This window comes from Pan troglodytes, chromosome 20 (genome assembly GCF_028858775.2).
Source record: "Pan troglodytes isolate AG18354 chromosome 20, NHGRI_mPanTro3-v2.0_pri, whole genome shotgun sequence".
NCBI lineage: Eukaryota > Metazoa > Chordata > Mammalia > Primates > Hominidae > Pan > Pan troglodytes.
In genome coordinates, this window is record NC_072418.2 from 56,358,327 (window position 1) to 56,384,910 (window position 26,584).

Below are 26,584 nucleotides of genomic sequence, written 5' to 3' on the forward strand. Positions count from 1 at the left end.
CAAGGCAGGCGGATCATGAGGTCAGGAGTTTGAGACCAGCCTGACCAACATGGTGAAACCCCATCTCTACTAAAAATACAAAAATTAGCCAGGCATGGTGGCATGTGCCTGTAATCCCAGCTACCCAGGAGGCTGACACAGGAGAATCACTTGAACCCGGGAGGTGGAGGTTGCAATGAGAGCCGAGATTGTGCCTGGGTGACAGAGCGAGACTCCATCTTAAAAAAAAAAAAAAAAAAAGAAATATAACTTAAGGAAGTCCTGAATTTAAAAAAATGATTACTCAAGTTAAAAAAATCAGAGTTATGAAGGTGCTGGTACCTTATAGTTATTAACAAATGTTGAATGGATAGGCTTGTGGGAAGCATAACAAGTGTATCTCAAAAATGTCCGCACCCTAATTCATGAATGCGGGAATGTGTGATGTTGCACGGCAAGGGAAATTTCAGTTGTAGATGGACTGAAGTTATTAATCAGCTAACCTTAAGACAGGGAGATTATCCTGAATTGTGCCAGTGGGCCCAATGTAATCACAGGGTATTAGAAGTAGATGAGGGGTGCCAGAAGAAGAGAAAGAGGTGAGGATTTACTGTTAACTGTATTTACTGTTAACATTTTGTTAACAGGTATGTGTCCTGTCTCCCACTCCCCCACTAAACACGTGTGTATGTTTGTTTCTGGAGCATTAAATCCTGCTAATTGATCATGCAAATGAGTTAAAGACTCTTCGAATCTTAGTTTGTGAAAGAAATCCAACCCAGCCATGGGTCACATTACATTTGTGTACATGTGGAGAAGAGAGAGGCAGGCCAGTTATCTTTCTCTTGCTTTGAAGAGCTTCACATGTTTACACCTTATAGAATTAGAGATACGCCATTTCAAACTAATCCCATGACAGCAGATTATCAAGAAAGAGAGCCTTTCAGAATTAGATTTTCTATGATTTTAATGTTTCTTTGACGGAGAATGATAATCAGTGATATCTGATGCCTTCCAAATATACACAAGTAACATTTCCATGATTATAATGTACAAGTAACAAATCCAAGGTATATGAAATCCAAATATATGAAATGACTAAGATGGCAACAATTTGAAATAATTACACAAATCTCCCATATCACATAGAACACATGATTCAGTCTCTTGCTAATATTCTTGATTTGGTATCTCTTCTCAGATTAGATTCTTTAAACTTGATTTCTGATGCAGAATCATGTCTCTACTTCCCTAGTTGCTGGTAAAGAGGGAACATTTTCTTATGTGTCTTAGAATCGTTTTTGCTAATTCTGCTGATTCAAATAAATTCATGCTTAACATCAGGCTTGGAAAGTTATTTTTAGTTAGCATTTGTGATATGATAGCTGATTGAGAAGCACATATTTTAGCATAAGAAAACAGCAGCCTCATGTTTCTTTTCTAAAAATGGATTAAGGGATATGTAATGTCAGTGATCTTTTTTTTTTTTTTTTTTTTTGAGACGGAGTCTCGCTCTGTCGCCCAGGCTGGAGTGCAGTGGCGCGATCTCGGCTCACTGCAAGCTCCGCCTCCCGGGTTCACGCCATTCTCCTGCCTCAGCCTCCCGAGTAGCTGGGACTACAGGCGCCCGCTACCAGCGTGAGCCACCGCGCCCGGCCCTGTCAGTGATCTTTAATAAAAACAGCTAACTTATGTAAAGTAATTGTTATGTATTACTATGTTTTATGTAGATTATCTTACTTGATAATTGAGATAGCCATATCTTATGGTATTTATATTCCAGTTTCACCAGTGAGGAAAAAGACACTGCGAGGTTAGTAACTGTCAGAGTTCAGAATCACACCCTGAAAGTTGTACTGCAGAGCCTGTGTTCTTAATTTCTCCAAAGTACTTCTGCCCAAATTACATGTACCTTTTTAAACCTACTTTCTTCATTTGGTAATACATCATAAATGCTTTCTCAATTATATGGATCAGTATCACTAGTAAATGTATTTTATGTCATGATATAGCAGATCATAATTTATTTAATCTGTCCTCTACTGTCAGATATTTCTTTTTTTTTTCTGAGACAGAGTCTCGCTCTGTTGCCCAGGCTGGAGTGCAGTGGCGCAATCAGAGCCCACTGCAGCCTCCGCCTCCCAGGTTTGAGCAATTCTCCTGCCTCAGCCTCCCGAGTAGCTGGGACTACAGTTGCCTGTCCCCACGCCTGGATGATTTTTTTGTATTTTTAGTAGAGACGAGGTTTCACGATGTTGGCCAGGCTGCTCTCAAACAACTGACCTCAGGTGATCCGCCCACCTTGGCCTCCCAAGGTGCTGGGATTACAGGCATGAGCCACCACACCCAACCTATTTTTTTGATTTTTTAAAAATTATTCTCTGAAGGCTGGGCGTGGTGGCTCACGCCTATAATCCCAGCGCTTTGGGAGCTGAGGCAAATGGATCACGAGGTCAGGAGATCGAGACCATCCTGGCTAACATGGTGAAACCCCGTCTCTACTAAAAATACAAAAATTAGCCGGGCGTGGTGGTAGGCGCATGTAGTCCCAGCTACTCAGGAGGCTGAGGCAGGTGAATGGTGTGAACCCGGGAGGTGGAGTTTGCAGTGAGCTGAGATCATGCCACTGCACTCCAGCCTGGGCGACAGAGCAAGACTCTGTCTTTAAAAAAAAAAAAAAATTATTCTGTGGAGAAGTGGAATCATATCAATTGATTGCATCAATGACAGTGTCCTAGTTGTGGTATTACACTATAGTTCAATCATCATTGGTGTAAATCAGGTAAAAGTTAACCAGGATCTCTCTTGCTGTGTTGTTTCTTACAACTGCATGTGAATCTTTATCTCCATTCTAAAGAAAATTCACAGAGAAAAAATTCCCTGAATATTCTTGCACAAACAATTGTGTATGACTATAGCTGTGTCCTTCAGATAAATTTTGAAAACCAGAATTTTGAGTCAAAATCAGACTTGTTAAGTGTCTGCAGTACGCCAAACTCTGTAATATTAGCACGAAGAATGAGAGAATAACTAAAAGGACACAGCTGCTACCTGTATGTTGTCTATAACCCAGCAAGGAGGGGAAACTGAGTAGAAGCAGCTCAGGGCAGCCTGTGATCACGGACTGTGGGGAATTCCAGGTGATGTACCCTGAGAGGTGCTAGGAAGGGAACATCATTCTGACAGCACCCGCTCGGGTAGGCCATTCTTGCATTGCTATCAAGAAATCCCTGAGACTGGGTCATTTATAAAGATTATATTGGCTCATGCTTCTGAAGGCTGAAAAGGAAGCATGGTATCGACATCTGGCATCTGCTTGGTTTCTAGGGAGGCCTCAGGAGCTTTTACTCCACTTTACTTGGAAGGTGAAGTGGGAGCAGGCACGTCACATGGCAAAAGGAGGAGTAAGGTTGGGACACAGCGGTGGCGGGAGGTGCGGGGGATGCCATGTACTTTTAAATGACCAGATTTTGCAAGAACTCACTCACCATTGGCCAAGACAGCACCAAGACATGAGGGATCTGCCTCCATGACCCAAACACCTCCCACCAGGCCCCACCTCCAGCACTGGGGATGACAGTTCACCTCCCACCAGGCCCCACCTCCAGCACTGGGGATGGCAGTTCAACTGGAGATTTAGATGGGGCAAGTATTCAAGCCATATCGCCCACAGATGTCGATTTATAACCAAATAATTCTGAATTCACAGGTTCCATGTGTAGGTAAATACAATTTGTTTTATAACTTGTATTTTTCTAATAATGTTTGATGCAAAGGGAAGACCAATAGGGTAAGGCGAATTAATGCTTGTCTGCTGGGCCATCATGGCTTGAAGGACAAGTTCAGAGGTAAAATTCACACTCCCCTCAGACGTAAAAGGAAGCAGCCTCAAAACAACTGTCGGTATGTACAGGGCATCACTTGGCATTTTGGCCATTTTTCCAGTCAGTGCTCCAGCACATGTGGAAATATGTGTCTGTGTGTGCATGTACATTGGCATCCGCAGGGGTAACCGGGACCTGACGTGTGAGTAGAAGACGCACTTGCGTGGGCGTGTGTGGGGTTGATGTGCCAGCTCTGTCCCCATAATTGTGACAGGTGTGCGAGTATCTTGGGGGCAATGGGACCCATGCAGGGTGACCATCCTTACAGAGGGAGGTCAGCTACACGATCTATAACCCCAGTTAATACAATGTAGACCCCAGGAATCTCTGAAACTCTGTGATCCCAGTGCCCTCTGACTTCTGATTGTCATAGATATGGCCTGAGGGCAGCTGTGCCTTATGAGGTATTTTCTAATTTAGGCTGCGCACCTAGAAAGACCCTAGCTTCTCAGTCTTATCCTCCTCTTTCCCCTAAACCAACATTCTTCCGAAAAAGCACGCCTTGAGAGGAAGAATCATTTACCCATCTTAAAATCAAGGTTCAAGTGAGTTACGTTTTATTCATTAAATGATTAGTGTTTATAAGACAGGACTATTTACTTTCCTTGCCCCTAAATATTCTCACTATAACAACTTATCCCAGTCATCCTTTCCAAAGAGGTGTGGGGGGTTCATACCGGGATATCCCTCAATGTACTCCCCATTGACCAAGTCTCTTCTGAATGTTATTCATGTGCCTCTTTGGCAAACTGTGTAGCTCTTTCTGTGTGCTCTGCTCTTCTATGAATCTGATGATATAGAAAAATACCTCCTGGAGCTTAACATTAGTGCTTGATATTAGAATGTGGTTTGCTAAGGAAAAGATTCGTTTTTAAGTGGAATCAAACACCACCTATCTTTAGTCTTTTCCCTAAGCCTGATTTTCATATCACAGCCAGAAAGTAGATCGTTTGAGTATGTGACAAGGTTGTCAGCTTTGTGAGGCTTTTAAGAGTGGAGTTTGAGCAAACTTCTGTGTCATCAAAGGCATAAATGTTTTCCAAGTAATCAATAAATTGAAATTTTTTCTGTTTACTAGATTTTCTTTGAAGCTGACAGCCTCAGAGTTGTTGTTTTTTTCCACTTGCTTTGTGTGCACAGTGAGAAGCAATGTGGTTTGATTTTGAGTATGAGTTCTGGATCTAGGACAGAGTTGGCAAATTTTTTTCTGTAAAAGGTTCAGCAGTAAAGGGATTTATGGGCCACATATAGTTCTGTATTTTTCTTCTTTTTATTTATTTATTCGGATTATTGTTGTTTTGTTTATTAAAATGACATCCTTTATTTTTTATTTTTATTTGATAAATAAATTATGTGCTTATTATGTACAACATTATGTTTTGATATGTATGTGCATTATGGAGTGATGAAACCAAAGTGAATAACATACCCTTCACCTTACTAGTTATCATTTTTGTGATTAGAACATTTAACATCTCTCAGCAATTTTCAAATATACATTGTTATTCATTATAGTCACCAGGTTATAAAATAGATACACAGAATTTATTCCTCCTCTCTAGCCTTTGTAGCCATTCATCTCCCTATTCCCACCCCTGTCCCAGCCTCTGGTAACCATCATTCCACTCTTTGCTTCTATGAGTTCAGCTTTTTGACACTTAAATAGGTGAGATAATGCAGGTGGACCTTTCTATGCCTGGCTTATTTCACTTAATATAATGTCCTCTAGGTTCACCCATGTTATCACAAATGACTGGATTTTCCTGGTTTTTAAGGCTGAATAGTATTTAATTGTGATATATGCCACATTTTCTTTACCCATTCCTCTACTGATTAACATGTAGGTTGATTTTTTTTTGTTTCCCCCTGGGGTATTGTGAATAATACTGCAGCAACTTGGGAGCATTCCTTCCTCTACAACTTTTTGGAAGAGTTTCAGAAGAATATTTTGTGAATATTTGGTAGAATACAGCAATGAAGCCATCATCAAGTCCTGGGCTGTTCTTTGATCAGAAATTCTGTATTATTTATTCAATCTTTTTACTCATTACTGATATGTTCAGATTTTTCTGTTTATTCATGATTCCATCTTGGTAGGTTGTGTGTTTCTAGGAATTAATCTTCTAGGTTATCCAACTTTTTTGGCATCTAATTGTTCATTGTAGTCTCTCGCGATTCTTTGTATTTCTGTGGTATGAGTTGTAATGTCTCCATTTTCATTTCTGATTTTATTGATTTTTGAGTCTTCCCTTTTTTGTCTTTGAAAGTCTCATGGTTTTTCAATGTTGTTTATCTTTTCAAAAAAATCAACTCTTAGTTTCATTAATCTTCCCATATTGTTTATTTAGTCTCCATTTATTTTTATTCCGACTTTTATTATTCCTTTCATTACTATGAGCGTCATTTGTTCTTTTTCGAGTTCCTTGAGAAGTAATGTTTGTTTAAGGTCTTTCTCCTTTCTTAATGTAGGTGTTTATTGCTATAAACTTCCCTCTTAGAACTGCTTTTCCTGCATTTCTCAAGATTTGATATGTTGTTTCCTTTTGCATTTATTTCAAAATATTTTTAAATTAAACTTTTAACTTCTTCCTTGACCTACTGGTACTTACCATGTTGTTTAATTTCCACATATTTGTGAATTTACCTAAATTCCTCCTGTTATTGATTTCTAGCTTAATACCACTGTGGTTGAAAAGATGCTTGATAGGATTTCGTTGCCTTAAATTTCTTAAGACCTGTTATTTGGCCTAATATGTTATCTGTCCTGGAGAATCTTTCATGTGTGCTGGAGAAGAATACGTATTCTGCTGCTGTTGGGAGGGATGCTCTGTATACATCTGATAACTCCATTTGGTCTAAAGTAAAATTCAATTCCAGTGTTTCCTTATTGATTTTCTGCTGAATAAGTTGTCCTTTGTGGAAAGTAGGATTTGAAGTCCCCTTCAATTATTGTATTGCAGTCTGTTTGTCCCTTCAGATCTTATAATGTGTGCTTTATATATTTACACGATCCAATGTTGGGTACATACATATGTACAATTGATACATCTTCTTCATGAATTGATCCCTTTATAATTCTATAATGACTTTCTTTCTCTTCTTATAGTTTTTGACTTAAATTCTATTTTGTCTGATATACGTAGAGTTGACCCTTGAACAACATGGAGCTGGGGCGACAACTCACCATGCAGTCAAAACTCCACATTTAACTTTTGACTCCCTAAAAATGTAATAGCCTACTGTTGAATGGAAGCCTTATTGATTACATAAAGTAGATTAACACAAATATAGAATGGTATGTGTGTTATATGCAATACTCCTACAATAAAGTAAGCTAGAGAAAAGAAAATGTTATTAGGAAAATATGCCGGGCACGGTGGCTCATGCCTATAATAGCAGCTGTTATAGCAGCCAAAACGGACTAAGACAACTGTATTGCTGAGACACAGTGAAAGGTCATTCAAGATCAGGGGGTGACATCTTAAGTCCTAGAAGTCAAAAGTCTAAAGTGGGTCTCACTGGGCTAAAACCAACATGTTGAAGACTGTGTTGCTTTTTGGAGGCTCTAGGAGGCATTCTCTTTCATGGCCTTTCCCAGCTTCTAGAGGCTGCCCAGACTCCTTAGCTCATGACCCCATCCTACTTTTTTTTTTTGATACAGAGTCTCACTCACTCTGTTGCCCGGGCTGGAGTGCAGTGGCACCATCTCAGCTCACAGCAAACTCCACCTCCCAGATTCAAGTGATTCTCCTGCCTCAGCATCCTGAGTAGCTGGGATTACAGGCATGCACCACCACACTCGACTAATTTTTGTATTTTTTTAGTAGATGGGGTTTCACCATTTGGCCAGGCTGGTCTCGAACTCTTGACCTCAAGTGATCCGCCCGCCTCGGCCTCCCAGATGCTGGGATTACAGGTGTGAGCCACTGCGTCCAGCCCTATCCTACACCTTTAAACCCAGAAAAGACAAGTCAAGTTCTTCTTGTATCACCTCATTCCCCACCTGTTTCTGTCATCACATGTTTCTCTTCTTCGGAACTCCCTCATCTACTTTTAAGGAACTTTGTAATTGCACCAGGCCCACCTAGATAATTCAGGGTAATCTCCGTATCTGAAGGGTGGCTGGTTAGCAATTTAAGTCCATCTGCAACCTTATTTATCTTGCCTTGTAACATAACATATTCCCAGGTTCCAGATGTAGGATGTGGATATATTCTGCCAGTAACAGGCCTGTCCATCAAACTTTCCTGAATAGCTAGAATGTACCCACTCCCCTATAACAATGGTCTGTTTTCCTTACTAACCTTTTTTTAAATTTGGGGCTCCCTATAATTATATACTTTATAATGGGATTAATGAAAGCCTGTAACCAAAAAAAAAAAAAAAAAAAAAAAATTATTCCCCTAAGAAGCACACAAAGAGGAAACTAAAAATTACCCTTATTTATTTATTTATCTATTTATTTATTAAGACAGTCTTGCTTTTGTTGCCCAGGCTGGAGTGCAATGGCACAAGCTCGGCTCACTGCAACCTCTGCCTCCCGGGTTCAAGAGATCTTCTGCCTCAGCCTCCTGAGTAGCTGAGATTACAGGTGTCTGCCACCACATTCAGCTAATTTTTGTATTTTTAGTAGAGATGGGGTTTCGCCATGTTGGCCAAGGCTGGTCTCGAACTCCTGGCCTCAAGTGATCCCCCTGCCTTGGCCTCTCAAAGTGCTGGGGTTACAGGTGTGAGCCACTGTCCGGCCGTAATTACCCATATTTATACCATCTAAAGATAATTACTGTTAACACTTAGTATGTATGTTTACCGTCTTCCCCTCCACCTCTAAGCATGTGTGTGTTTTGTTTCTGGAACATTGAATCCTATTAATCATGTAAATGAGGCAAAAACTCTCCAAATCATAGTTTGTAAAAGAAATCCAGCCCAACCACGGGTCACATTATGTCTGTGTGCATGTGGAGAGAAGAGAGATACCAGTCATGTTTCCTTGCTTTGAAAAATTAATCAATGATAAGTATGAAAATAGTCACTGGATACCTTACAAATATGGACTTTGGAAACATTCCCAAGGTTATATGTGCAAGTAACGAATATTGACTGTAACATTTCAAAGGTATATGAAATAGAATGAGATAGCACTAGTTTAAAATGTTCACTTTTTTTTTTTTTTTCTTTTTTGAGATGAAGTCTTACTCTGTCACCCAGGCTGGAGTGCAGTGGCGCAATCTTGGCTCACTACAACCTCTGCCTCCCAGGTTCAAGCGAATCTCCTGACTCAGCCTCCTGAGAAACTGAGATTACAATCACCCACCACCATGCCCGGCTAATTTTTGTATTTTCAGTAGAGACAGGGTTTCACCATGTTGCCCAGGTTGGTCTTGAACTTCCGACCTCAAGTGATCCGCTCACCTTGGCTTCCCAAAGTGCTGGCATTACAGGTGTGAGCCACTGCACCCAGCTGATAAGAATCTTTAAACTAGATTTTTAAAGGAACTATCATGTCTCTGTCTCCCTAGTTAAAAGGAAATAGCAGACTTGTTACTTTTATGAAAATGGATTGATATGTTACTGATTTTTTAGTAATAACAGCTACCTTATCTTAATTGTTATATATGACTGTGTGTTTCATGTGGATGATCCTGTTCAAACAGTCATACATTGTACTATCTTTCTTGCGGTTTTACCAGTGAGGAAACTTTACCACACTGTGAAGTTAATAACTATCAGAGCTCAGATTAACACCCTCATATCAGACCACAGAGCCTGTGTTAATTTCACCAAAACATCTCTGCTCAAATTATATGTACCTTTTTAACCTACCCTTTTCCCTTGTTGATTCATCAGAGGTTTTCTTAATTAATGAGTCAGTATTATTAGGAAATGTACTCTATGTCATTGTATAACAGACCATGGTTTAATCTGATTTTCCTTTATCCTCCACTGCAAGATTTTCATTTTTAAAAATTATTCTCGACTGGGTGTGGTGGCTCACGCCTGTAATTCCTGCACTTTGTGAGGCCGAGGCAGGCGGATCACCTGAGGTCGGGAGTTCGAGTCCAGCCTGACCAACATGGAGAAACCCCGTCTCTTCTAAAAATACAAAAAAAATTAGCCGGGCGTGGTAGCGCATGCCTGTCATCCCAGCTACTGGGGAGGCTGACGCAGGAGAATCCCTTGAACCCAGGAGGCGGAGGTTGCAGTGAGCCGAGATCGCACCATTGCACTTGAGCCTGGGCAACAAGAGCGAAACTCTGTCTCAAAACAAACAAACAAACAAACAAACAAACAAAAAATTATTCTCTGTAAATTCTGGGTAACGTCAGTGGATTACATCAATGTTAATCTTCTGGTTGTGGTATTATATACTACAATCACCAGCTGGGGTAACCAGGTGAAAGGTACACAAGATCTCTCAATTTTATTTCTTGTAACTACATATGAATCTAAAGTCTATCTAATTAAAAGAGAAAACATTTTCAGAAAAAAAGCATTTTGTGAACATACTTCAACATTGTGTACGACTATAGCTACTTCCTTGGCATAAATACCAAAAAGTGGGATTTTGAGTCAAAATGAGACTGTGGTTAAGTACCTGCAACATCCTGTAGACCCTGTGACGTTAGTACTTGGAATGAGAGCGTGACTCACGGGGCATAACTGCTGCCTGTACATTGTTTACAATCCAGCAAGCAAGGGACACCGAATAGCAGCTCCGGCAGCCTGTGCTGGCGGCCTGCAGAGAATTCCAGGTGACGCTCCAGAGGGGCTAGGAGAGGATACCCTTCTGATGACAGCCATGGCTCGCCCGGCATCACCCCACTCAAGAGGCCAGACGGGGTCCCAGCTGAGGTGACACAGCTCCTTTCCCAGTCGGGAAGGGGCGTCTGCAGGGAGCAGGAAGGGCTTAGCTTGGGGCTGCCCGCTCCGGCACCGACCTGGGACGCGCCCTGAGGCCCCTGCCTGGGACCGTCCCGGACTACATTTCCCAGAGACCATCCAGGAGTACGCCGTGCTGCATGCTGGGACACGGGGCTTGGGGCTCTGGTTTCCCCCGACGGTCCCGCGTCCTCTTCTAGCCTCACCCCCTCCCGAGGCCCCAGCGTTGGGGGACTACCGGGTGCGTCTGCGGCTTTGGGAGAGTCGGAGGAGGGAAAGGGATGGGAGGGGTGCACGCACACGTGTCAGTGTGTCCGCGTGTCAGCATCTGTGCACGCGCACGTGTGTGTCGGGCTCTGTTGTGTCTGCACATGCGTGTCGGCATCTGTGCGTGCGCACACGCCTGTCAGGGTCTGTGTGCCCGCACAGGTACGTCAACGGCTGAGCACGCTATGTATCGGGGGTCTGTGTACGCTCACATACGTGTCGGGGTCTGGGTACGTGCACATACGTGTAGGGGTCTGTGTGCACATGCGTGTCGGGCTCTGCTGCTGCCTGCGCGCTCCGGCCTCTAGGTGCGCGTGCGCATGTGCGCTGGCCTCCAGGGGTGGCGGGACCGAGTGTGTGACGCACTTGCGTGGGAATACGAGGCTGACGCGACGGCCCTGTCCCCGTAACTGTGACACGGGTGCACGCGAGCGTCATTGGGGGCGATGGGGGCCGTGCTGGGTGCGCGTTTGCACCAGTGACGCAGCCGTTGCATCTCCGCCAGTCCGCGCAGGTGAGATTGGCGCGCGTGGCTCCGAGGGGAGACGGGCACGGGGCTTCTGATGGTGACGCGCTTGCTGGAGAGTGTGGGGTGACACAGCCGGGCTCTCCCTATAACTGGTGACCGGGGGTGCTCCAGAGGTATTGGGTCAACGCAGCCTGTGCCTGTGAACCTCGGCGGTGCGTCCCTGGGACTCTGCTCTGTGAGGTGCGCTCTGGGGGTTGTGCGGGGGCAGCGGTCGGGACGGGTCTCCGTGGCCCATGGATGCACCTTTGCACCGTGTGGGGTGGCGGGGCCCGTAGCGTGGCCGTGCTGGGCGTTAGTGGGTATGAGGGGCGCAGATGTGTCTCAGGACAGAGTGAGCTGTGGTGAGGCTGAGCTGTGCAGACTTGTGCTGGGATGGGTGATCGGGCCTTCTGGGTGACGCAGGTGTGTGTGACAACACAACCTGTAGCTCCAGCGTCTCTGTGCTGGGATGGATGATCGGGCCTTCTGAGTGATGCAGGTGTGTGTGACAGTGCAACTTGTAGCTCCAGCATCTCTGCTGCTTCCCCTGCCTTCAACTCCTAACCAAGCGATACCTGCCTGAGAACAAGGGCCGCGGAGGGACGTGAGCGCCTGAGCCTCGCCGGGAAATTCACCAACAAGAAGGCAGAAACAGCCATGAGGTGACGCTTTCAGAGCCAGAAGTGCTGTCCATGCAGGCCGCCTGAGTGACAGGGGACGGTGGCCTCAGGAGTAGAATTCCTCCTGTAGAGGGACAGGTCCCTGATGTGGGAGACAGGGAGAGGGGCAGCTCCACGCGTCATCATCTCAATCGCCACAGCGTGCTCTTCAGGAATCTCCCAGAAACTCCATCTCGGGGCCTTGTATTTCTCATTGGTTTTATTAGGTATGGCAGGGGTTTTCTAATGTTGCTCTTATTTCAGAAAGACAGAATGTCTTACCCTTCTGGTTCTGTTTTCCCCAGGCCAGCATCCTTCAGAAAAAGCATCCCCGAGGAGGAAGACGAATCGTTAAACATCTTAAAGGGTCAGGTGAGTATCCTTTTTTTTTATATTAAATGATATATGTTTATAAGACTTAAGACCAAACATTAAAGGTAGATGACCAAGATTTGAGTCCTGTTTCTGCCTCTTAGCTTTTTGAGCCTTCTGAAGATAGGCTTGTGAGGAGGGTGAAATGCATTAACACGCATAAAATCCATAGACGCGCACCCCTGAGTGGGAGTGCACAGTGAGTGCTGCTGTTTTGTGCTAAGTCTGGATGTCTGTACATCAGGAGCAACGTACATATGAAGGTAACTGGGATGGGTGTTTGCAGGTTCACAAAATGAACCACAGCCTCAAATGGCCTAGAACTGTTATCCTTAACCTGAGGGCCTTCCTTTAACTCCACTTACAACTTTCCAAGGGACATTCTGTGTATATTTACTGTATGTGTTTATCAGTGTTAGTGTATTTGTCCCCCCCCACCACCACCCTAAGGAGATACTCTATAATTTCATGGCATTAAGAAGGATGTACATGCCCCAAAGACGTTTAGACCCATTGGTCTAGAATCAAAGACTGTGTACCTTGACCACAATTATTGTTCAGGATGGTGGAAATGGTTAAGTAATTATACCACGTTCATTTCATGGAATACTCTGCAGCTACAAAGAAGTAAGTTTAGTTATAACCATAAGAAAGAAAAATGCACCTGACATAATATTAAACACTACTAATAGTTATTAACAATAGTAAATGAAGGAAATGCTTCAATTGCCTACAAATTCCATTGAATAAGATTTTTGTAAATACCTTATCCAACATGACATTTTAGTATATTATTTAGGATTATTCTTGAATCCTTCAGAAGAGAGGAGCCTGGCCACATTTATTGAGCACATTTTTGTACCATACTCTATTGTGTTTTGCACACACTCCTTAATTTATTCTTACCTTAGTCTGTAACAAAGTACCATAGACTGGTGGCTGAAACCACAAACATTTATTGCTCACAGTTCTGGAGGCTGGAAGTCTGAGAAGAGGGTACCAGCATGGTCAGGTTCTGATGAGGGCCGTTTTCCAGGTTGGAGACTGTCACCATCTTGCTGTGTCCTCTCATGGAGGACATGTGTGTGCTTGGAGGCTCTTTGGCAGGGCTCTAGGAGGTGTGTGTGCTCGGAGGCTCTAGGAGATAGTCTTTTTTTTTTTCTGTAATTGAGATGGAGTCTTGCTCTATTGCCCATGCTGGAGCGCAGTGGCACAATCTTGGCTCACTGCAACCTCCACCTCCCAGATTCAAGTGATTCTCCCACCTCGGCCTCCCGAGTAGCTGGGACTACAGGCACACACCACTATCCGCAGCTAATTTTTGTATTTTTGGTAGAAACAGGGTTTCTCCTTGTTGATCAGGCTGGTCTCGAACTCCTGACCTCAGGTGATTAATTAGCCCGCCTCAGCCTCCCAAAGTGCTGGGATTACAGGTGTGAGCCACTGAGCCTGCCCTGTGGGAGGTATTTTATGTCCTTGCTTTTGCTGGCTTCTAGATGCTGCCCACACGCCTTGGTTCGTGACCCCTTCTTCCATCATCAAAGCTGCAAAGACAGGCCAAGTCCCTTTTCCATCACGTCACTCTGACCCTACTTCTTTCTGTTCATCTCACCCTCTTCTAATTTTGAGGACCCTGGTGATTACATTAGGCCCACTGAGGTAACCCAGGATAATCTTCCCTATTTTAGTGTCAGCCCATTAGCAATTTTAGTCCACCTGCAACCTTAATTCCCCTTTGCCATGTAAGGTAATATAATCATAGGTGCCAGCAGTACCATATTGACATGTTTGAGAGAGGCAATGAGAGAACAATAATCATGTTCTATTTCTTTTCTTTTTTTTTTTTTTTTGAGACAGAGTTTCGCTCTTGTTGCCCAGGCTGGAGTGCAATGGCGTGATCTCAGCTCACCGTAACCTCTGCCTCCTGGGTTCAAGCAATTCTCCTGCCTCAGTCTCCTGAGTAGCTTGGATTACAGGCATGCGCCACCACACCCAGCTAATTTTGTATTTTTAGTAGAGACGGGGTTTCTCCTTTGTTGGTCAGGCTGGTCTCGAGCTCCCAACCTCAGGTGCTCTGCCTGCCTCGGCCTCCCAAAGTGCTGGGATTACAGGCGTGAGCCACCGTGCCCGGCCTATATTTCTTTTTTTATGTGTTTTTGTTTTGTTTTGTTTTGTTTTTTCCTTATAGACAAGGTTGTGTTCTGTTGCCCATGCTAGAGTGCAGTGGGTTGATAATAGTTCACAGCAGCCTCAATCTCCTGGGCTAAAGTGGTCTTCCCACCTCGGCCTCTCAAGTACCTGGGATTACAGGCACCAGCCACTGTACCCTGCTCCTATCTTGTTATATTTCTTATAATAGGATTAATGCAGGCCTGCTGGGGGCAAAGAAAAAAACAGTCCCTAAGGAGCCCTTAAAGAAGAATCTCCAAATTACCCATAATTGTACCATCCAGAGATAATCACTGATGAACATTTTAAATGGCCAGCACTTTGGGAGGCCAAAGCGGGATGATCACTTGAGGCCAGGAGTTTGAGACCAGCCTGGGCAACAATGAGACTCCATCTCTACTAAAATAAAAAATTGAAAAAGATTAGCCAGGCATGGTGATGCATACCTATAGTTTGAGCTACTCAGAAGGCTGCTGTGGGAGGATCACTTGGGCTTAGGGGTTCCAGGCCGCAGTGAGCCATTGCACTCTAGCCTGGGCAACAAAGGGAGACAGTGTCTCAAAAAAAAAACACAAGAAAAAAACATCTGAAATGGTATTTATGTTTCTAGGCCTCTTCTTTGCCTCTAAGCATGTGTGTGTTTTGTTTTTGGAGTATTGAATCTTGCTAATTCATCATAAATGAGTCAAAGACTCCAAATCTTAATTTATAAAAGGAATCCAACCCAGCCATGAGTCGCATTACACCTGTGTGTGTGTTGGGAGGGGAAGGGCTATGCCAGTGATCTTTGCCTTGTTTTGAAATATCTCACATATTTCTACCTTGTAGGATTAGAAATCCATCATCTGAATCTAACCTATGGTAACAAATTTTCAAGAAAGACAGCCTTTTAGAATTAGATTATAGAATGTTAATGTTCCTTTCCCAGGACATCACAATAATCACCCATGAACACTAATCACTGGGTGCCTTGCAGATATGGACTTTCCATGTGACATTAGCAAGATTATTTGTACAAGTAACAAATATGGGCTGTATAAGTAACATTTCCAAGATAGAAAAAGAATTAGATGACAGTATCTCATATGTATCTCCCTTATCCCGTGGAACACAAAATTCAGCCTCTTGCTAATGTTCTCAACTTGGCATCTTCTCAGATTAGAGTCATTAAATTAGATTTTCTTATGCAGAACAATGTCTCTGTCCCCCTAGTTGCTGATGGAAAGGGAACATTTCCTCGTTATATTTCTTAGAATCTCTTTTGCTAATGTATTCATTTTGTTAAACAAAATGAATTTCATTCTTAACATCAGACTCTGAATGTTATTTTTGGTTAATATTGATTACGCAGACAGCGGGTTCAAGGAAGGCACTTTTGTTTTTCTTGAGACAGAGTTTCGCTCTTGTTGCCTAGGCTGGAGTGCAATGGCACAATCGCGGCTCACCGCAACCTCTGCCTCCCGGGTTCAAGCGATTCTCCTGCTTCAGCCTCTTAAGTAGCTGAGATTACAGGCAAGTGCCACCACGCCCAGCTAATTTTGTATTTTTGGTAGAGACAGGGTTTTTCCATGTTGGTCAGGCTGGTCTTGAACTCCCGACCTCAGGTGATCCACCTGCCTCAGCCTCCGAAAGTGCTGGGATTACAGGCATGAGCCACCGCGCCCAGCGGCACATTTTACCATTAGAAAAAAAAGGAGGGGGCCAGGCATGGTGGCTCACACCTGTAATCCAAAGCACTTTGGCAGGCTGTGAGGCAGGAGGATCGCTTGAGCCCACAAGTTCAAGACCAACCTGGGCAACATGGTGAGACCCTGTCTCTATTATGAATTTTTTTATTTTTTTGAGATGGAGTCTCGCCCTGTCTCCCAGGCTGGAGTGTAATGGCGCAATCTCGGTTCACTGAACCTCCACCTTCCAGTTCAAGCAATCCTCCTGCCTCAACCTCCTGAGTAGCTGGGATTACAAGTGCGCACCACCATGCCCAGCTAGTTTTTTGTATCTTTAGCAGAGACGGGGTTTCACCACGTTGGCCAGGCTGGTCTCAAACTCCTGACCTCGTGATCTGATCTGCCTGCCTTGGCCTCCGAAAGTGCTGGGATTACAGGCATGAGCCACCACGCCCAGTCTTATTATGAATTTTTTAAAAATAAAAACTATAAAAAGAAAAACTTTTTTTAAAGAAAAAAAAGCAAGGAGATTGGCCGACGTGAGTTGGTCTTCAATAATAACAGGTAACTTCTATTACACAAATGTTACATATTATTGAGTGTTTTACATAGATTATCATACTTGCCAGTTGTAACAATCATACCATGTAGTATTTTTATTCCATTTTATCAGTGACGAAACAGACACTATGAGGCTAACTGCCAGGGTTCAGATTCACATCTCTAAAGTCAGACCACACAACCTGTATTCTTAATTTCATCAAAACATCTCTGCCCAAATTATATACACCTTTTTAATCTACCTTCTTCACTTGGTAATTCATCATAAAAATTTTCTCAAGCCAGACGCGGTGGCTCACGGCTGTAATCCCAGCACTTTGGGAGGTCGAGGTGGGCAGATCACAAGGTCGGGAGATCGAGACCATCCTGGCCACCATGGTGAAATCCCATCTCTACTAAAAATACAAAAATTGGCTGGGCGTGGTGGCATGCACCTGTAGTCCCAGCTACTCGGGAGGCTGAGGCAGGAGAATCGCTTGAACCCGGGAGGCGGAGGTTGCAGTGAGTTGAGATCGCGCCACTGCACTCCAGCTTGGCCAGAGCAAGACTCCGTCTCAAAAAAAAAAAAAATTTTCAATAAGAATCGATATTATTAGGCTGGGTGTGGTGGCTCATGCCTGTAATCCCAGCACTTTGGGAGGCCAAGGTGGGCGGATCACGAGGTCAGGAGATCGAGACCATCCTGGCTAACACTGTGAAACCCCGTCTCTACTAAAAATACAAAAAATTAGCCGGGCGAGGTAGTGGGCACCTGTAGTCGCAGCTACTCGGGAGGCTGAGGCAGGAGAATGGCGTGAACCCGGAGGCGGAGCTTGCAGTGAGCCGAGATCACGCCACTGCACTCCAGCCTGGGCGACAGAGCAAGACTCCGTCTCAAAAAAAAAAAAAAAAGAATATTGTTAGTATTCCATGCCATCATATAGCAGACCATAATTTAACCCATCCTCTACTGTGAGATACTGCTATTTTTTTCGTTGTTGAAACTGTATTCTCTGGAAATCATAGATAAGATCAAGGAGGGAATCCGTGTCAGTATCCTGGCTGTGATACTGTACTGCAGTTTTGTTTTTCTTTTTTTTGAGACGGAGTCTTTCTCTGTCACCCAGGCTGGAGTGCAGTGGCACAATCTCAGCTCACTGCAACCTCCACCTTCTGCGTTCAAGCAATTCTCCTGCCTCAGCCTCCTGAGTAGCGGGGATTACAGGCTCCCACCACCATAGCCAGCTAATTTTTGTATTTTTAGTAGAGACGGGGTTTCACCATGTTGGCCAGGCTGGTGTCGAATTTGTGATCTGCCTGCCTTGGCCTCCAAAAGTGCTGGGATTACAGGCGTGAGCCACCATGCCCGGCCTGTACTGTAGTTTTATAAGGTATCACTACTGGTGTAAGTCAGGTTAAGGGTGCACTGGATCTCTCTGTATTATTATTTACAACTACATGTGAATCTACAGTTATCTCAGTTTTTTAGAAAAATAACTTACCTAGAAAAAAATTTTTCTTGATCGCTCTTTCACATACATTTATGTACTTCTGTTTTCTTGTCTTTCTAACTGTTTCCTCCTCCTGGACCCATAAATTCCACATGTGGAATTTTGAGTCAAAATTAGATGTTTGTTAAGGGCCTGCACTATGCCACATCCTGTGACGTTAGTACTTGGAATGAGAGCGTGACTAACGGGGCATAACTGCTGCCTGCACATTGTTTACAATCCAGCAAGCAAGGGGCACCGAACAGCAGCTCGGGCAGCCTGTGCTGTGGCCTGCAGAGAATTCCAGGTGACGCCCCAGAGGGCCTAGGAGAGGATACCCTTCTGAGAACAGCCGTGGCTCGCCCGGCATCACCCCACTCAAGAGGCCAGACGGGGTCCCAGCTGGGGTGACACAGCGCCTGTCACATCCACTCATGGACACTCAGTAGGCCACACTCCCGATCACCCAGCCACAGTCCTAGATCAGTCACTGACTCACAGTCTGCCACTTGTATTTCCATTGTCTCTGGGCGTCCTCTGCCTTCACCTTCCAACCGTGTGGTACCTGCCTGAGAGCAGCGGCCCCCAGTGGGACATGAGAGCCAGGACCCTGTCATTAACTGAGCCAACACAAAGGGCACAGCCATTGCCATAGATAAGTGTTCAAGCCGGACGTGTTCTCCGTACCGGCTCCTGTGTCACAGTAACGGGAAGCCTCAGGAGTGGGAGTCCTTGTGGAGGGAGAGGTGACTAACTTGGTAGGTGAGTGTCGGGAGCATCATGTGTTCTAGAATCCAGTAAATACACGTTAGTCCCCAAGAACTCTGAAACTCACAAATGCCAGTGTCTTCTCCATTCGGATTGGTTTCAGCTGTGGCCTGGGGGGAAGGCGTGCCCTGGAGGGTATTTGCTAATGCAGCCTGTGCTCCAGAAAGACCCTAGGGTCTCATTCTTCCTTTCCCCTAGGCTGGCATCCTTCAGAAAAAGCATCCTGAGGGGAAAAAAAAAAAAAAAAAAAAAAAAAAAAAAAAAATTATTATTTAGGTTGGTGCAAAAGTAATTGCGGTTTTTGCCATTACGTCTAATGTCAATTGCTTTTGCACTGACCTAATATTAAATATCTGAAAGTTGGCTCTCCACATGAGTTACCTTTTTTGTTCTTTAAATGATTTGTGTTTATATGACTTAGGACTCTTTACTCTTTATGGCCCCAAATATCCTCCCTAATAGCAATTTATCCCAGTAATTCCTCCCCAGGGCCTGTGGCAAGGGCCAGGCAGGTATATTCCTCTCTGTACCCCCTGGTTGACCAGCCCTCTCCTTTGAGTATTCACAAACCCATTTGTCAAATTGTTGACATCCTGCTGTGTGCTCTGGTTTTCTAAGATCTGATGGTATAGAAAAATCCCCCCATAAAAAAAAAAAAAAAAAAAAAAAAACTCCCTCCTAGAGGTTCATGTTAGCGTGCTTTATTTTACGGTGTGCTTGGGTAAGGAGGGGATTCGTTTTTAGGTGGAGTCAAACACAGATATCTTTGGTCTTTTCCATGGGACTGATTTTTAGAGCACAAGAAAAGAGAAAGTTAGTTTGTTTAGTCTGTACCTGGCAAAGTTGTCAGTTTTGTGAGGCCTTTAAGAGCGGAGTTTGAGCTAATTTCTGTGTCATCAAAGGCAGAGATGTTTTTCAATATGCAGTAAATCGAAATTTGTTCTATTCACTTGGACTTCTTTGGGCGGACAGCTTCTGTTTTTCTTCAGTTCCCCGTTTGTGTGAACTGTGAGAAACCATATGGTTTAATGTTGAGTATGAGTTCTGGATCTAGGGCAGAGGTTGGCAGCTGTCTTCAATGGCAATTTGTGTATGTTTATGGTCTACAGAGGCTTTGATCTGTGTTTATACTGCAGATTAAATCAAGCTGATTAACATATCCCTCCCTCAACTCACTGATAATCATATTTGCAATGAGAACATTTAAATTTAGTCTCTTGGCATATTCAATATTATTCATTATATTTAGTCACCATGCTAGACAATAAATCTCCAGAAATTATTCCCACTTTATCTCCTTTAATCTTCTCATTCCCCATCACGCTCCCAGCCCCTGACGACCACCTCTCTTCTTCTGTGAGTTGGATTTTTTTACACTCCACATGTAATGACATCATGCAGGATTTGTCTGTCTAGCTTATTTCACTTAGTACAATGTCCTCCAGATTTACATGTTGTCACAATAACAGGATTTCCTTCTTTATAAAGGCTGGATGGCATTGCATTGTGTTATCTCTAGCACACTTTCTTTATTAATTCCTGATGAGTATGTAGGTTGATTCCTTATCTTGGCTACTGTGAATAATGCTACTGCAGTGAACATGGGAGCACAGGTATCTCCATGACATACTAATTTCATTTTCTTTGGATATATACCCAGAGTGGGATTGCTGCGTCATCTGATAGTTTTAGTTTTTTCAGGCATCTCCACAGTGTTTTCCATCATGGCTATACTAATTTACATTCTAACCAACAGTGTATAAGGGTCCTCTTTTCCTCACAGCCTTGCCTACATGTTATTTTTTTGTTTGTTTTTTAATAAAAGCCATTCTTACATGTATGAGGTGACATCTCATTGTGGTTTAACTTTTTGTTGCCCTGAATAATAGTAGTGATCTTGAGCAATTTTTCACAGACCTATAGCAATTTGTATGTGTTCTATCAAGAAATGGCTGTTCAAGTTTTCTGCCCATTTATTATCAGGGTTATTTGGTTTTTTGCTGTTAAGTTGTTTGAGTTCTATGTTTTGTCATTTTTGTTTGTTTTTTTTGTTTGTTTGTTTTCTAGACAGGGTCTTGCTCTGTCATCCAGGCTGGAGTGCAGTGGTGCAATGACAGTTCACTGCCTCCTCCACCTCCTGGACCCAAGCAATCCTCCTACCTCAGCCTCCCAAGTAGCTGGGACTACAGGCACATGCCATCATGCCTGGCTAATTTTTCTTTTCTTTTCTTTTCTTTTTTTTTTGAGATGGAGTCTCCCTCTCTCACCCAGGCTGGAGTGCAGTGGCGCGATCTCGGCTCACTGCAACCTCCGCCTCCCGGGTTCAAGCGATTCTCCTGCCTTAGCCTCCGAGTAGCTGGGATTACAGGCGCGTGCCACCACGCCCGGCTAATTTTTTTTTTTGTATTTTTAGTAGAGACAGGGTTTCACCCTGTTAGCCAGGATGGTCTCAATCTCCTGACTTCGTGATCCACTTGCCTCAGCCTCCCAAAGTGCTGGGATTACAGGTGTGAGCCATGGTGCCTGGCCAATGCCTGGCTAATTTTTCAATTTTTTGTAGATATAGGGTCTCACCATGTTGCCCAGGCTGATCTTAAACTCCTGGGCTCAAGCAATCCTCCCATCTCGGCCTTCCAAAGTTCTGGGATTACAGGTGTGAGCCACCATGCCAAGCCCTATTTTGGATATTAACCCCTTATCAGATATATGGTTTGAAATAGTCTCTCCCAATCCATAGGCTACCTTTTCATTTTGTTGTTTCCTTTGCTGTGTGGGAGATTTTGAGTTTGACGTAGTCCCATTTGCTTATTTTTGCTTTTGTAGGATGATCTTCTGGTGTGATAGCTAAAAACTCATTGCCAAGGGCGATGTGAAGGAGAATTTTCCCTATGTATTCTCCCAGTAGTTTTACAGTTTCTGGTCTTACTTTTATGTCTTTAATCCATTTTGACTTCATTTTTCTTTTTTTCTTTTTCTTCTTTTTTTTTTTTGAGACCAAGTCTCACTCTGTCACCCAGGCTGGAGTGCAGTGGCACGATCTCGGCTCACTGCAACCTCCACCTCCCAGGTTCAAGTGATTTCTCCTCCCTCAGCCTCCTCAGTAGCTGAGATTACAGGCTCCTGCCACCACACCTGGCTAATTTTTGTATTTTTAGTAGAGACGGAGTTTCCCCATGTTGGCCAGGCAGGTCTTAAACTCCTGACCTCAGGCGAGCCACCGCACCTGGCCTCATTTTTCTCTATGAAGTAAAATAAGGGTCCAGTTGCATTCTTCTGCATGCAAATATCCAGTTTTCCCAACAGCATTTATTTAAGAGACCGTCCTTTCCCCATTGTGTGATGTTGGCACCTTTGTCAAAGATCAGTTGACCATGAGTTTGGATTTGTTTCTGAGCTCTGTTCTTCTATTGTGTGTGTTTTCATGCCAGTATTATAACCGTAATAGGTCCATTGCCCCGTGAGCACAGCATGTCAATACAGCAGGTTGCAGCAAAGAAAGAAGGTTTACTGTAAGGCCGCAGAACAAGGAGGTAGGATGAAAATGAAATCCGTCCTCCCAGGGAGTTTGGAGCTAGGGTTTTTAAGGGTTTCAAAGTGTGGAAATCACTGCTTAAAGAGTGCAGTGTGGAGTCATGAGACAGGAAGATGAAGAAACTATTCTCATGCTGATTCTGTTCCTCTGTGGTTGTCTTCAGACTGCTTGGCATCAGCTATTTCACTGGAATTTGGGACCTGAGAAACATCTTGTGCAATTCTTAAAAGCCTCATGATTCTAACATTAGAAATCCTATGTATGGGAACAGTGGGGACTCTGTCTCAAAAAAAAAAATTTTTTTTAAAAAAATCTTTTCATATTGTTTTCCAGTCTGTATTTTATTTATTTTTTGCTCTAATCTTTATTATTTCCTTCCTTCCTATCTTTAGACTCCATTTGTTCATTTTCTGGTTCCTTGAAATGTTTGTTTGAGATCTTCCTTCTTTCGTGATATGAGTATTTACTGCTATAAACTTCCGGCTTAGAACAGCCTCTCTTGCATTCTTTAAGATTTGAGGATGTTGTGTTTACATTTACGTTTGTCTCAAAATATTTTTACAGTTTCTTCCCTGGCCCATTGGTTGTTGAGCATCATGTCGCTTAATATCCACATATTTTTTAATTTACCTAAATTTCTCCCGTTATTGATTTCTAGTTTTATGCCCTTGTGGTTGGAAAAGATCATTCATATGATGTCAGTCATTGTAAATTTCTTAAGATTTGTTTCATGTCCTCACATGATCTATCCTGGAGAATGTTTCCTGTGTACTTGAGAAGAATGTACATGCCGCCACTATTAGAGAGATGGTGCAGAATACAACTGTTAGGTCCATTTGGTCTGACGTGTAATTCAGGTCCAATGTTTACTTGTTGGTTTTCTGTCCGAATGATCTTTCCTTTGTTGAAAGTAGGATTTGAAGTCCTCTTCTATCATTGTATTAAAATCTAACCCTCCCTTGAGATTTCTTAATGTTTGCTTTATGTATTTAAAAGTTCCAATGCTGGATGCATACATATCTATAATTAATATATCATCTTGACTGGTGGACTAATTTTATTATATAATGACATTCTTTGCCTCTCTTTACAGTTTTTGATTTAAAGTCTATTTTGTCTTCTTTTTTTTTTTTTTTGAGTTAGAGTCTCGCTGTATCACCCATGCTGGAGTGCAGTGGCCCGATCTTGGCTCACTGCAACTTCCGCCTCCCAAGTTCAAGCGATTCTCCTGCCTCAGCCTCCCGAGTACCTGGGATTACAGGCTCCTGCCACCACGCCCGGCTAATTTTTGTATTTTTAGTAGAGATGGGGTTTTGCCATGTTGGCCATACTGGTCTCAAACTCCTGACCTCAAGTGACCTGCCCACCTTGGCCTCCCAAAGTGCTAAGATTACAGGCGTGAGCCACCATGCCTGGCCGTTAATCTTTTTTTTTTTTCTTTTTTTTGAGACAGAGTCTTGCTCTGTCACCCAGTCTGGAGTGCAATGGTGCAATCTCGGCCCAACCTCCGCCTCCCGGGTTCAAGCGCTTCTCCTACCTCAGCCTCCTGAGTAGTGTGCACCACTATGCCTGGCTAATTATTGTATTTTTTAGTAGAGATGGGGTTTCACCATGTTGGTCAGGCTGGTGTCGAACTCCTGACCTCGTGATCCACCCACCTTGGCCTCCCAAAGTGCTGGGATTACAGGCTTGAGCCACTGCGCCTGGCCAATCATTTTTTAAAATTAGGACTCCCTTAACTTTCACTCCTTATAACGGGATTAATGCAGGCCAACTGCAAAAAAATTCAGTCCTCTAAGGAGTTCATAAAGAAGAATCTCAAAATTAATTACCCATAATTCCATCTAGAGATAATTACTGTTAATCATATTTGGTATATATGTTTATAGTCCTTCACTTCCCCTCTAAACATGTATGTGCTTTTGTTTCTGGAACATTAAATCCTTCTAATTGATAAAGTAAATGAATCAAAGACTTTCCAAATGGTAGTTTGTGAAAGGCATCCAGCCCAGCCACGGGTCACGTTATACCTGTGAGCATGTGGGGATGGGAGGGGTGTGCCAGTGATCTTTGTCTTGTTTTGGAAAACCTCTCATATATTTACACCTTACAGGAGTAGAGACACATCATCTGAAACTAATCCCATGGCAACAAATTATCAAAAAATATAGTGCACCCTTGGAATGAGTTCTGCATCTGTGGATTCAGCCACAGATCAAAAATATCCTTGGGAAAAAAAATAGGAGGTTTGCATCCTATTTTACAGATGCTAACATCTGTATTGAACATGTACAGACTTTTCTTCTCATTATTCTAAACCATACAGTATGAAAATTATTAGCATAGCATATAAGATAATTTATAAAGAATCTAGAATCTAAAATGTACAGGAGGATGTGGATAGGTTATATGCAGATACTATACCACTTTGTATAAGAGTCTGAAGCATTCGAGGATTTTGATATTCAGGGGGGTTCTGGAACAAATCTGGATACTGAGGGATGGCTCTACAGCCTTTCAGAATTAAATTTTCTATGATTTTAATGGTTCTTTCAAAGACCATGACAGTAATCACTGACGCCTGTTGCCTTACAAATCTGCTTGTACAAGTAACATTTCCATGATTATATGTACAAGTAAAAAATACCCACTATACAAATAACAAATCCAAGATCAGTGAAATTGAGTACGATGACAATTAAAATGGTTTGCATAAATGTCCTATAACACATGGAACACATGATTCATCCTCTTGCTAATGTTCCCAGTTTGGCATCTTCTAAGATCATATTATTTGAGCACAATTTTTGATGCAGAATCATCTCTCTGTTCCCCTACTTGCTTGTGAGAGGGAACATTTCCTCCTTATGTGTCTTAGAATATTTTTACCTAACATGCTTAAACAAAACAAATTTCATTCTTAACGTCAGGCTCTGAAAGTTCCTTTTAGTTAGCATTCGCTATATTGACAGCTGGTTTGACAAGTACATAATTAGCATAAGAAAAAAACAGCAGGCCGGGTGCAGTGGCCCTTGCTTGTAATCCCAGCACTTTGGGAGGCCAAGGAGGCAGATTGCTTGAGCTCAGGAGTTCAAGGCCAGCCTGGGCAGCATAGCAAGACCCCGTCTCTACCAAAAAAAAAAGAAAAAAAATTACAAAAACTAGCCAGATGTGGTGGCGTGCACCTGTAGTCCCAGCTCTTGGGAGGCTAAGGTGGGAGGATGACTTGAGCCTAGGAGGCAGAGGTTGCAGTGTGGTTGAGATTGCACTACTGCTCTCCAGCCTGGGTGACAAAGCGAGACCCTGTTTCAAAAAAATTAAAAACAGCAGATGAGTTTCTTTTTTAAAACTGGATTCAGGATCAGTGTAATGTTACTGATCTTCAATAGTAACCACAAACTTAAAAAATCTTTACATATTGCTGTATGTATTAGATATTCTGATATTTAATAGCTGAGACAGTCATACCTTATAGTATTATTATCCCAATTTTACTAGTGAGGAAACCAGCAGTTAATAACTGTTAGAGCTCAGATTCACATTCTGAAAGTTATAGAAATTAAGAACATAGAGCCTATGTTCTTAATTCCACCAAAATATCTCCTCCCAAATTATACATACCCTTTCAAACCTACCTTCCTCTCTTAGTAATTAATGATACCGTCTTTCAATTTACATGAATCAGTATCACTATTAGTAAATGTATTTTATGCCGTTATATAACAGACTAATTTATTTATTCTGTACTCTACTGTGATATTTTCCTCTATCTTCTGCAAGATTTTCATTTTTAAAAATTACTGTCTTGGCTGGGTGCCGTGGCTCATGCCTGTAATCCCGGCCTGGGCAACAAGAGTGAAACTCCATCTC

The 26,584-nt window shown here is 43.0% G+C and overlaps 1 protein-coding gene across 17 annotated transcripts in view; it reads left to right on the plus strand.

Moving 5' to 3' along the window:
• ZNF331 (zinc finger protein 331) overlaps positions 1–26,584 on the plus strand; it is a 59,275-nt gene that overhangs the window by 5,953 nt on the left and 26,738 nt on the right. For 7 of the 17 annotated variants that reach the window (XM_063800284.1, XM_016934098.4, XM_016934099.4 and 4 more), the window contains one exon: positions 12,482–12,548. The gene's annotated coding sequence lies outside the window, so the exon portion shown is untranslated. The other 10 variants (XM_063800288.1, XM_063800280.1, XM_063800285.1 and 7 more) reach the window with 10 other exon arrangements.